Source organism: Tachypleus tridentatus, chromosome 13 (assembly GCF_004210375.1).
Source record: "Tachypleus tridentatus isolate NWPU-2018 chromosome 13, ASM421037v1, whole genome shotgun sequence".
NCBI lineage: Eukaryota > Metazoa > Arthropoda > Merostomata > Xiphosura > Limulidae > Tachypleus > Tachypleus tridentatus.
The window spans coordinates 156,632,846-156,646,880 of record NC_134837.1 but is presented as its reverse complement, the minus strand read 5'-3'; the positions used below and the strand labels follow the sequence as shown (position 1 = coordinate 156,646,880).

General features: G+C 30.9%; 1 pseudogene across 1 annotated transcript in view; it reads right to left on the bottom strand.

Moving 5' to 3' along the window:
* LOC143239880 (plexin-B-like) overlaps positions 1-14,035 on the bottom strand; it is a 225,267-nt pseudogene that overhangs the window by 9,502 nt on the left and 201,730 nt on the right. The window contains exons 17-27 of the transcript XR_013021422.1: positions 13,493-13,595; positions 12,379-12,515; positions 8,622-8,798; positions 6,135-6,231; positions 4,659-4,944; positions 4,188-4,364; positions 3,361-3,604; positions 2,227-2,369; positions 960-1,093; positions 582-641; positions 92-166 (exon numbers count right to left, since the gene is read on the bottom strand). The product of XR_013021422.1 is annotated as a plexin-B-like (transcript). The remainder of the gene's footprint in view (positions 1-91; positions 167-581; positions 642-959; positions 1,094-2,226; positions 2,370-3,360; positions 3,605-4,187; positions 4,365-4,658; positions 4,945-6,134; positions 6,232-8,621; positions 8,799-12,378; positions 12,516-13,492; positions 13,596-14,035) is intronic.

Sequence of the window (14,035 nt, the reverse complement as noted above, 5' to 3'; positions counted from 1 at the left end):
TTTTCATTTACTTAATGCTCTGTCACTTTGATTACCTTTCCTCATCTAACAAGCATGTGAATATGAAAAATTAGAAATCCCTAAGACTTACCTTCGTAACATCAACTGAGGATGTTTGGTGTTAACTGACCTCTCAATCAATTGCATCAACAGATATTTCAGAACCCTAAAACATAAAATAATTTGAGCTATAGTATAGCTATATATGTTGTATAGCTATAGTTTGTATATTACAAACAACAAAGAAGTAAATCTATGGTTCATGAATTAATAACAATATTAAAATAATTAAGAACACAACATTATCCAACTTTATTTATCAGTCAAAAGCAGCTGAAATTAAGAATAATAACATAAAAAGTGGATAAAACTTCCATAAGGTAAAAGAGAAATATGTGATTAACATTTTGAGAAACCAACTTTCATTGAGTACCAAAATAAAGGTCAGTCAGCTAAAACTATTAATACATGTCTCTTCTACTTGAAAACTAGCATGTAATTTTTGACAGTTTCAAGTATGTATAATATATTTAATATAAGACATTAAACAGTAAAAAAAGTCTACAAAGTATTATACTCACTCTGTAACATATTCCATCTTTTCAATTAATGCAATCATCAGCAATGAAGCAACATTGACTCTGAAAAATAATAAAAGTTGCACAACATAGGAGAAAATAACTGAACAATACAATTTTCCTCAAGGACAGGTACTCTTATCAACTTCACACACATGCATGCACAAACACTAGTATGTAATAATATTCTCAACTGAACCTGTACGTATTACACAATCTGCTTAAATTTCTATAAGGAATTTACTAAAGGAATAAATATATTCAGATGTTACAATACCTACATGTAAGTTTCACATATTCAATGAACATTACAAGTGCACTGTCCTACTTACAGATTAATAAGGTACATAATGTATTTTACATTGAATACTAATAGCTTACCTATCTCGAATGCTGAATGTTTTCTGTCTTTCAAGTGTATTAATGAATGTGATGAGAAATCCTTTGGTGTTAAGCAACTGTTGAAATTGGCTCATTGCAAGTTCAAAATTACTATAAAATCCATTGTTTGTGGTCTAAAATACAAATGGTTTAAGATTATTAGTGCTTATAAAACAAATCTTTTATATAATCCTCAGCTGTGATACTTAGTATAGGCAATAATTTAAATGTTCATGCTCTTCATTTATATAAAAAGAGTTTCACATATAGGCTTTGAATCTTCCTATAGAAATGTTATCTATATTCATAACAACCAAATGCTTGTCACCCATTATGCTCTGTATCTCCCAAATGGTTAACTGCAGATAAAAAATTACATGTCAAAATGCCTATTTTCAAGAGCACATTACTGGAAAATTATTCACTTTTGGACTCTTTTAAAACTTCTTATTGATACTAACATTAATCTGTCAGTCTCTTTACATGCTGACTAATCAATCAAAGAAAAGTTATTTAAGAGCACTAGCTTCTTTTATTGAGGAAATTTCGTGAAATAAATTGGGCTTCCTAGGTTGACTGAATGAAAAAGTATACATATTTTGAAGACAGGAGCATGAATATAAAAATGCATAGAGAGGAACATGTTTGAATATATATTTGTTGTTATTGGTTTATATATTCATTGTTTATCTTTTTTTCTCATTTTAGTATTATTCACATGCATCAATTTATTGTACGATATCAAATAAATTTATTTGTATTGAAATCTCCCCTTTGATACATCTTATAGAAATTTTTGCATTCAGTAAAATGACAAGAAAAGTTGGCATCCAGCAGGAACAACCATTTCTCTCAGTGACTTAGCAAAGCTTCATGTTTAATTGTGCTAGATGCACCCATTGGATAAAAACCTAAACATTTATGCAAATACTGCATTGCAGTCATTCTCCTTTGCTTAAACACAAAAATAATGAAATTTTTGTTATTTTATCATAAGGAATGACAAAAGGACTTGTCAGCAGCCCACTAGACAATCATACTACATATACACTATGAGCCAAGGGTTAGCTGCACATTTTATACATATAACTTTTGGTAAATTACCATTGTATTCTTTATATGGCCATTTGCTAGTCATAGAATATTCCTCAATTTGTCAAGATCTATGAATTTTTCATGTAAAAAATTAAAGGGTTAAAAAAAAGTATTATGATGTGTTATTAAGGAATTTAAATTTAATGACAAAAAAATTAAACAGTTCACTAACCTTTTTATCCTGCAGTAGGAGATGATCATGAACACCAGGAAAAAATACTTTCACGATAAACATCTTACGGTCTAATACAGGAATACCAGAAGCTTGCAAATAGTTTGTTAAGTCTGTCATGTCTGTCTGCAGCTCTGCAAAAGCTATAAAAAAAACATGAAAAAGCAATTGTGTATTTCTGCAAGGCTGTTTCAAATGGTTTTAACTATCTAAATTCTAGATTTATAGGAAAACCTTTAAACATTATATATCACTATAAACAAATTGAAGTCGCACACCAAAGTCATGTTCAAATTATGCAACAACTAATTCAGTTATGGTTTGTAATGACAGCAAAATCCACTTCAATGAATGCAACTGTTCACACTGTAAACAGTTTAAGCCTGTTTTATGTAAATGAAAACAACAGAAGGCACATGTTGTATCTAAAACATATAATCAAAGAAACAAAAATTATTTCAATTTTGTTAACTTCTTATTACCTTCTTTATATAAAAAAAATACCCTTTAAACCACATTATTACAACAAGCCAAATATCTTGCTGGTAAGAACAGCACATAATCAATCTCATATGAAAATTATGAAATGTAATTGCAAAGCAAGGTTCAAAAGCTAAAAATGTTATATATATTATTGAAATTAGTGACAAGCTACAAAAAACCAGCAATTTATCGATCTCATGACAGTTCTATGTGGTTTCTCTACCTCAAACAAATGTTAATATTATAAAAGTATTCACATGTAATGGTTATTTACTAAAATGGGTATGGAACCATCAAGCAAACTGATTAAAATTACAATAGATTTATTTACCAATAGGTCACTTTTCAGACATAAACTGACTTTGGAAGCTCTTTACATACCAGTTATTCAAGTGAAGTCTAAACATATTTCTAATAATGCATAGGGCTGGCAAAAGTCCAACTCATAGTGACTTCCTGTACACATTTGAGGTTTTACTTCTTTAAACTATGCAATAATATTGTTTATTGGTCAATAAAGTGTAATCAAGATGAATAGTAATCATAAAAACATAACTTATTAATTGCATATGTTTTATTTAATATTATTTATCCTTTTTTCTTTCATTGAAAACAAAACTCAGAAAATTATAAACATCCAATATCATTTACCTTGTTTACATTCTGATCGTACACTGTTCTCTAGTGTGTCCATTTGAAGTTGAATCCTTTTATATTCTCGCTCTGCCTGAGAACTTTTGTGCCTTAATACAGCCAAAATGACAAAACTAAAAAGCATTAGAAGTGCTCCACCAGCAGCTATTCCCCAAATGGCCTCAGGTGGAAATTTATAGGTTTTCATCACTTCATAACGAAGGTAGCCAATCTCATAACGAAGGTTTAAACCCACTCGTACCTGTAATTTTTGTTTATAAATTGTGACTTGAAAAATGAATTAGAAAAACAGGAATAAGAAAAAAACGTATCAAACTTAAAATGTACTATACTGAAACAGATTTACATGTTTTAAGGCAGAAAGCAACTTTTAACCTTTTATTATTAAGACTGTTGTATAAATTTTCAAATTTTTCAAAAATTTTGAATATTACTTTCTTTCCAAAAGTGACAAGTTTAACTTCAAGTTAAATAGCAATTCAAAAATTAAGTTTTTAAATTTTTAAGTTTCAATTTTTGAGAGAAGTGTTTTGTAGGTGTTCCTCTTATATCTTGATATCTTGAAAAATCAATTTAATTAAAGTAGAGAGAAAGAAGTATGGAAACTTGCTCAATTATTTAGAAACAATCAGCAGTTACTATATTTCTTTTGTACCAATTAAATATTCTGATAATATAAAATAAATATATAAAGTAAAAGGGTGATTCAGACAGATTTTAAACAATTTACTGGTTGAAGCCTATACAAGTCTAATAACTGAAAGTCCAGAATATTTGGTAATGATACCAACTTGAAAAACTACAAGACAGATATATATGCTCACCACAACCATGGGAAGTGCTGTGACAGTTGACCTTCCAAGTTCATCTGTTCCTTGTGGTTGATCCTTGGGTGGTAGACACACTAGCTGGGTCATTGCCAGTGAGGTTAAGTTACATGGTCGAGTACCAATAGTTACACTGACCTCAGATTCAGAACTAGCTTGATGAAGATGTTCTCCCTGGAAATTTCAAGAATACTTCTTTATCTAAAGTTCACTTAAAGCAATCAAGTAGCTTTGAGAATTAGAACATGTACAGCAAAATAACTTAATTTGATTGAAATCACTGGACCAACTGTACTTGAAGAGGCATAAAAAAGTTCATACCTTCTCTCTAGAGTAAATGAAAAATTAAATATTTATTATAATAAGAAGAACAAGAAATAAATTTGGGACTGAAAAGTAAGCAATGAAGAAAATATTTAGGATGATACTGTTTAATTATCAAGAAGGTATTGATACTTCACATTTTACCTCAATGACTAAGGATTCTCCTTTATATAACTTGATTCCATTACCACCAAATGGAAAAAAATCTTGGATCTGGAACATAGACCATGTCTGAGTGAAGAGTTGGAAAATTTGCCTGAAGCTCTCTTACACTGGTAACATCATCCATAACAAAACCAATCTGAAACTTAAGTGCTTCCAAACGCATTCCTGTGTTCCTTTTACTGTTAGTTAAAAGAACTCGGACTGCATCTCTACTAAGAGATGGTGAAGGGCACACCATCTGAGAGTTACTGGTGACTTGACATACCTGATGATTAAAACAAATATGAAATTATTGATATTCAATAAATGGAAGTGGATAGAAATGTAACATAGATGTAATATGTTGCTCTTTTGTAGAAAAATAACCACTGTTGACAGTTTTCTTAAATATTTGAGTGTATTTTAATTGTTAATTAAAGAAGTTTTTAAATAACATTTCTGTATAGTGTAGAACTATTTAAATGACACAGACATTTAAAGGTTAAAAACTGAAATAGTGAATGTTTATGAAAAAATTAATACATTGTTAAGATTACTACTTTTACTATTTGGCATACTTAATATGACCAACAATCAATTATATAATGGTAACACAAAACAAAACAAGGATGTTTAACTAGATGTCTGGTTTATGTTTTAAATTAAGAGTCTTGTTGTTCACTTGATTTAGAAACGTGTGTGTAGTTTGCAAACTTACGGTTTAGCTTTTCTCTTAATTAAGAACAGACTACATTTAGATAGCTAATTAAATGGTATCTACATACTGACTATTTAAATTATAATGTTTAATAATTAAATCTTATCCTTCATGTAATTATAGATAATGGTCTTATTTAATTTATATAATATTATTGATAAGTTGTAGTCAACACATCATTATACTATTTTAAAAGTTAGTTGTCAAAATATTGTAGAATTAATGTTTTCTAAACATATATTGGTACAATATGTTTCTACAAATAAATGCTAGTATGTACTACTGGAATGGATATTTGTGTAATGTTCTCCAGTGTTAAACTAGTTTTTAAAGTGAACATTCTTTTATCATTCTTGGGATGGTTTGTACTAGATTTATGAAATATTTGGTTCAAGAAACTATTGATTAACATTAAATTTCTACATACATTTTACCTCTTGCTCCCTAGTTTGTTAAATTGTGAAAAGTGTAATGATAGCTCTTAAAAGAAAACAGCTATTAACAATTAACAGCTACATAAAATAATGTAATACACACAAACCTTTTAATTCTTGTGTGAATAAAGTCTGATTTTTGAAAAGAAAGTTATTTTCTTTTATTGAATTCTTGAAGTTCTGAACATTTATTCATCCAGTGAGAAAATGAATGTTACACAGGTGATCAAACAATTAAGCATATTTAACAATTTGATAGTCAGTTTATATAAACAAGTGAAAATATTCTATTGTAGTAAGATTTTTAATTTAGACAATACTCACTGTTTCATTAAGAAGAGTTTCATTGTCAAAAATAGCCATACGAGGTTGTTGGACAGACTGAAAAGATGTTCCCACTACTGTGACACTTCTTCCTCCACTACAATGTTTATATTTTAGCTTAATTAGCAATTCAGAAACACAAAAACTATCACTAATAAAGTTTTAACTTGTTTTTTGTAATCTGTGTAAGCAAAAACAAACAAGCCACCATTATGTATGGAACTATAAATATTTAGTCCATTGGTGTATTTGAAAACTTTAAAATCATTCCCAATATATTGTGTTTAAAAAGTAATAAGGCTATTATTTCAAATACATATAAACTGATGATTCCATAAATAATTCTTTGAAGAAACATAAAATCAGAAATTAAAAACAATGATGTTCAAAGTCCATTATGTAACACAAAGTACAGTAAAACCTGTCCAAGCCTGAAACTGCACGAGGCAAAAACCTGTAAAAGCTGGAAGTATCAAAATTTTACAGCATTATCTTAAGATTTTTCTTACAAAAGGCCCTCTATATGGCAGAACCTGCTTAACATGGATGGAAAACCATCTCTCACCTGCCTTATCTACCAACAAGTAAGATTAGAAGATAAGGGTAAGGCAGAAAATATATTTTTGATTAAATATTAGTAAATTCTCGGACATTTTGTTACAGTAAGTGTTGTTTAAATATATCTTGTTCTTTTTTCTGCCATCATTATTTTTTCAGTTAAATTAGATTCATGATTTGTAGATATATATTTGTCTTTAAGTGCAAAATTCTACTCTTTAAATAATTCTCAGGAAAAAAATATATTCCTATCTTCCCTAATTTTTAAATTTAGGGAAAATTTAATACCCTCATTTTCAAAAAAAGCTACTAAATGCCCTCATTTTTTTAAAGCTATTAAATATGCATGTAATCTTTTAATTAATTTAGAATTAGGGTTAGGGTCAAATTATTCGACATTACAATCCAAAGGATATTGCAAATGCAGACAAAACAGCTTTGTTTTTCAGAGCTCTTCCCAATAAAACGTTGCAGATTAAAGGAGAAAAGTGTTTCGATGTTGCTATTCAAAACGAACGATTGACCGTACCTTTGGTCGCATTTGCTGAGAAAACTAGAGAAACCATTGGTAATAGGTAAAAGTGAAAATCTGTGCGTTTCAAAAAATTTAACGAAGAATCAACTTCCTGTGGAATGGAAAGTGAATAATAAAGGGTGGATGACAAGTGCTATATTTGAGGAATTTTTGAACAAATTAAACAAAAGAATGGAACTAGAAAATAGGAATATTCTACTTTTCTAAGATAATGCAACTTGGCACTAAAAAGTTCAACTTTCAGATGTTTTAGTCTTTCAATACCTCCATATACAGTGTATAAAATTGAAATATAGAAAATTGATGCTTCAGCATATTATTGCAAACATGAACATCTGTAAGAGAGCATCTAAAATGACCATGAAAATTGATGTGTTAGATGCAATTGCATTTTTAGGTCAATCAATCAAATGCATAAAAGATGAATGTGTAATAAAGTGCTTTTGAAACTGTGGATTTATTCTTGATTCTAGTGAAATCTAAACTCTGATTGAGAAGATTAATGCAAATGATTTTGTGAAAGCCAAGAGTTTTGTGAACATTGACAAGAATGTTTTAACAGAAACTGATAAAATTGATTTAAAATCTATAATAAAATCACAAAAAGGTAACAGTGTAAGAGATTCAAAAGATGAATAAAATGGAAAAGATTGTGAGGAAATAGAAATTCCTACTTCATTGCAAATGTTAAGTTATATTAACACTATCAAATTGTATGCAAAAATGAAGGGGAAAAATGAACTTCATGAAAACGTCGTCGAATTGGCATTCTCTTTTAACCGCATGAGAAAACCCATTAAAAAAATGAAACAGTTGCAATTGGACACTTCCTTTAAATAAAATTAAGATATTGTGTACTTACGTATATTTTGAATGTTTACTTTTGTTCTTATTCTAATAAATATAGTATAAACAGTATAATAACTTTATTCACAAACATCTTACTTCCCTTGAGTCAAGCACGTATAACATTCCACTCTAAAAACTATATATAATTAAGGAAATGCATCTTCACTGTCTAAGCTGGAAAACCTGCTTAAGCCGAAAATTTTACTCGGTCCCATGTGATTCCACCTTAGACAGATTTTACTGTAATTACATTTTAAATATTTCTCTTTCTTTTAAACTACAATCTCAGAGGGAAAAAATATCTTATGTTATTTCTAAAATATTTCTTTCATGCACAATGAAATCTTAAGATTTCAAACTTATCAAATTCTATTGAGCTAGAAGAAAAAACTTAGAAACCATATTTTTTTTATTAGAAGTTGAAAATTAAAATATTCAGCAGTAAATCAAAACACAAAAAATAATGATATGCTTCTTAACTCCAAAGTTAAGTTCACATGGTAAAACATCTTATGATGTAGAGCTATTAAAGCAAGTTTATTTACCTGACAAAGCTCTTCAGGGGATAGATTCTTAGTATTGTTGGATTAAAGGTATACATAAATGGAGTTGATAAGGTGAGGGTAGCATTGTCAATCATAAGAAACAACGTTGAAACATTGTAGTGTGAAGAGGGAGCTCTTGTGGTACGACAGCTTACCTGGCTGTTACTGGCTAATGTTCTGTAAGAACAAAAAATCAAATATATATAGTTAATTCTCTTTAATAAATTATAAAATATATATGAAAAAATAGGCATTGGGTAAGCCACTGCAATAAAAAAAATAGCTCTTCCTCGACACAGTTATTATCATGTTGATTTTATGGCAATTTTTTTATTTCAAAGACTAGCAGATGTACCTGTGCAAGAGATTTTATAAAAGTTAATAAATCATTTATCCAATTCCTTTACTTATTTTATAGCAGTTGTAAAATTAATATTTTATCATTTAAGAACATATACAGTATTTCTATTTTTGTTCTAAATATGTCTCTAACGACTGGGACCGGCATGGCCAAGCACGTAAGGTGTGCGACTCATAATCCGAGGGTTGTGGTTCGCACCACGTCATGCCAAACATGCTTGCCCTCCCAGCCATGGGGGCATTATAATGTGACAGTCAATCCCACTATTCGTTGGTAAAAGAGTAGCCCAAGAGTTGGCAGTGGGTGTTGATGACTAGCTGCCTTCCCTCTAGTCTTACACTACTAAATTAGGGACGGCTAGCACAGATAGCCCTCGAGTAGCTTTGTGCGAAATTAAAAAAAAAACAACAAAAAAACTAACGACTGAAAGTATATATACCCCATATAGTGAAAGAGAAAACTTAAAGCATTAGTACCCCTAATGGCCACCTCCACTACCTGATCTTTATTTAGCCATCACTAGAACTAAGAAATCTCTTTATTTTAATATGCATCTTATAAGCCAATGGATGTCTTTGTTGTTCATCAAGAAATGCTAACCCATTACAGCTTTCTTTTTGCTTTTGCTATAACTTTGCAATAATTCTCATTGGCTGAAATGTGGCTACTTGGCACTATGTTTAGTAAGTTGACAATTCTTTTAACAAGACAAATGTTGTAAGGAACTCTCAAGCATCCACATTGTGCAATATGCTTTAAATGCAGTTGCTGTGATTGTTCCTGTGATAGATTATCTATCACCTTCAGTAAAAATATCTGAATAGCATGGTGTGAATCCTCTGGTAATTCAGAAATATATAATGTGGATTTATTATTGTCATTGAAATGTCAAAAAAAAGACTCAATCAATGGAATAAAATAGGTCCCACAAGAATGTTCATACAAATACAATCTACACATCCTGACTGATTCTATATGAGGCCTGTTCAAAAATTACGAGGACTGTTTGAATTTCGCGGCTCCAGTTGGTTCTAGGGAATCCGCTTGGTGTCGCTAGGTTCGCACAGATCAGCTGATTACGACGCCATTTCCTGATTGCAGATATCTTCATTTGTGTATTAGCTACGCGATTTTAAGTGAAGTGCGATTTTTTCGTTTGGCGGATTTCAGAATGAATGACCTGAAGGAGCAACAACTTGCTGTGAAATTTTGTGTTAAACTTGGAAAATCTGCAACTGAAACTTTTGCTATGCTTAACACGGCTTATGGTGATGTTGCTATGAATAGTACGGCATGTTTCAAGTGGCATGAACGTTTTAAGGATGGTCGACAGTCCATTGAAGATGATGAGCGTCCTAAACGTCCTTCCACGTCAACTGACGACCCACACGTCGACACAATCAACACCCTGGTGCGGGCAATTCGACATCTGACTGTCAGGGAGCTTGCTGAAAAGTGTGGAATATCAGTTGAATCTTGTTACGAGATTTTGACCGAAAAATTGAAGATGCACCGCGTTTCTGCGAAATTCAGCCCTCAGAACTCGTGAGTTTTTGGCCAAACACTCGATCACTGTTCTTCCCCACCTCCCCTACTCACCTGACCTTGCTCCTTGCGATTTTTTTCTTGTTCCCCAAACTCAAAAGACCCTTCAAAGGAAGAAGATTTGAGACAATTCCCGAGATTAAGGCAAATGCGACGAAGGAGCTGGAGGACATTACAAAAGAAGCGTACCAGGACTGTTTCAACAAGTGGAAACACTGTTGGGATAAGTGTGTGCGTTGGGGAGGAGAGTACTTTGAAGGGGTCCCAGACCTGTAACTTCTAAATAAAGTACATTTTGTTTTATGACGTCAGTCCGCGTATTTTTTTTGAACAGACCTCGTATACCATCTCTCACAAGAAAGTACAAGAAACATAGTACACCTTTAGCATTAGTTCTTCTAGGGGAATACATAAACCTTACAGATATGCATTTATGTCCATTGTGTCTCAACTAAACTACTCCATTACACCTAAAAATTCAGTCTGTGAAGTCAAAATGCAGAATAAAGATGAGATCCTCAATGACAATTTCCTATAAGGTGATCAACTGAAGTCATTAGTTTCTCAAGTCATTAGTTTTGCTCACAGCAAAAGAAGAAGAACCAAACAGCTACCATCCCATAGTAATATTATTACCATGCCTATGTATTTTACCATGTAGATCCACAACAGCTACCATCCCACAGTAATATTATTGCCACATCTATGTGCTTTACTATGTACATCCACAACAGCTACCATCCCACAGTAATATTATTGCCACATCTATGTGCTTTACTACGTACATCCACAACGGCTACCATCCCACAGTAATATTACGTCTATGTGCTTTACTATGTACATCCACAACGGCTACCATTCCACAGTAATATTATTAGCATGTCTATGTCCTTTACTATATACATTGACACTTGGAAGCAAAGCACCTTAATCTTTAAAATATGTATTCAATTTTTGTATTAAAAAAAATTGTGAGAATTTTTTCGTTCAAAATATGTCTAAATACACAGCTTTTAATAGGTTCCACTTTGGAAAATTTTGGTAACCAATAACCCCATAGTGAAAGGACCCCCTCTGGCTCAAATGACATATGTTAAAAGAAAAATAACTCCTTCTTGATCCATCCCAAATCATTCTTAGTTGATTAATCCATATATAACAGGTCCAAAAGCTAAAGACTGGAAGGAGTTAGAGAACAAGCAAACTTATTGCAAATTATAGTGGAATTTAAAATATATTATGGTTGTTTAAGAAAGTAAAACTCGTGTCCTTAAAAAGAATCCATAGTTCATTCAACCATATTCCTCGTATTTTGGAGCTAATGCATGTAAAATTATTGTATTGAATGTATCTTAGATAATATGCAAGTAAGAAATACAAAATTCTCACGTAAAATATTTCTCTAAAACATAACTAAATATAACATTATTATACAGTGGCTCCCCCTGACAGTACTTTGGTATGTCTGCAGATTTATACTGGTAAAATCTGGGCTTAAATACCCATTATGGGCAGAAAACAGACAGCCCTTTGTGTAGCCTTGTGCTTAACTACACAAAAATAACACAAACTATAAAGCAGAACAAAAACTTATGCTGACAAAAAGAGTTAATACTTCAGACATTTCTCTTACTTATGATACAATGAAGCTTGCAAAAAACATAATTATGATGTTTTAGTTAATATCAAAAATGTCCAAATATGTAAAGGTTTCTTCTTAAGAGCATGACTTATTTTTTCTTATATTTTTAGAAGTTATTTATTGGATCATGGCTACACGGTGTTTTAATATATAAGTTTATCTTTGTCCTAACTACATTAAAAATAAAACAATTTATTTCACATTCTTACCTGTCAACTATACATGGCAAGTTGTCTAAATAAATATTCATCTGACTTCCAACATTAAGATTTTCTCCACTCAGATACAGCCTAGTTCCTCCTGCATTAGGCCCAACAGTGGGGTGAACACTTTTCAAAGTCACTACCTGAATGGTTCAAAATTTTTTCTTGTAAAGACATTTCTCTCTGTATGTAGTATTGTGTTACAATTACATCTGACTAATAAGTATATAGTATCTAAGAGATGCAGATTCAGGCAATATTATGCACAAAACAGAATGTGCAGAGTAAGGAAAAGCTAATACAAATGAACAACTACTTAAAATATTGTGTGTATATAGTACAAGTAGTGTATCAAATGACCAACTTGTAACTCTCTCATGTGACTTCTACTAGCTGCTGAAGCAACAAGGAGTCCTTTCCAAGACATAAGATGTAACATGTCCTGATCTATGTCTACTTTTATGGTCAAGCAAAACCCTTACTTAGTGCAATATTTCACAATTTATTAGATTATTTACTTCAACCAATAGTCAACAAGCAATTCTAAGCCATCCCATGCCACCTTAGATAATTTTAACATGTGATATGATAATTTGTGCAATCTTTATAGAAGTTCAGTACAGGTGCACATACACATTAGCTTAAGTTGCACTGAGCAACCTTTACAAGTTTAAAAGAATTATCACACTTCTGATATCTGACCAATGAAGATATCATTACATAAAGAACAATTGCATAATAATTTAGAATCATTTTAATATATCTTAATACAGATATATATTGTATAATTATAGAACAGTGAAATTAGTAGCTACTTCAGCTATAATGTGTGTGTATCTACATACACGTAAATATAGTTTATTAACACAAACTTAAACTGGTAATTCATAAATTAAATTGTATAGAATAAAAACTCAAACAGCTAAAAATAATACTTTAATTCAAAGATGTGATAATGTGAGATACTAAAATAAGTGTCAATGTTAATCCTTTAGTTTAGCTGGTACAACATTTGTTTGCCATGCTATAAATCATAAATTCATTCTGACTTGCATCTAAAACTAGCTTTAGCTCCACAACTTTTGCAGAACAGTTCCTAACTTGTAACTTTGTTCCTTACCTTGTACAAAAAATTTTCTCGAGCTCTTGTCACACCTGCATTGTTTCCAACCACAACCTCAGCTGCTCTGGGTGTTTCACTAGGACCTGTACGACACACGACTCTATACAAAGAAACATATTAAGATTATCTTCTTTAAATAGTTTCAAGTTGATAAACAAATTTATCCTTTAGCATTTGAACCTGTATGCAAATCAGTGTAAAATACAAGTTTACACAATTTTTAGATATAAGAGAATCTTTTGAAAAATGCTGTATCTTATATGTGTCATTTTGTCAATTTTTTTACTTGACAATACAATATTTAGTTACCCAAAGGATAAAAACATCAATAGTTTTTAACATTTTTCACACTTTTACTACTTTAATCACAAAGTGTGAAAACAATTCATCAGTATTTCAATGAACACATAACTTATTGTATGTGTTATTAAGATGTACCTTGATTTTTCAAAAAAAATTGATTTATAGAAAACTTTTAGATTTTGAATATATTTTAACATATGTCAATGATATAATTAGCTTAAAATATTTGAAATCAAT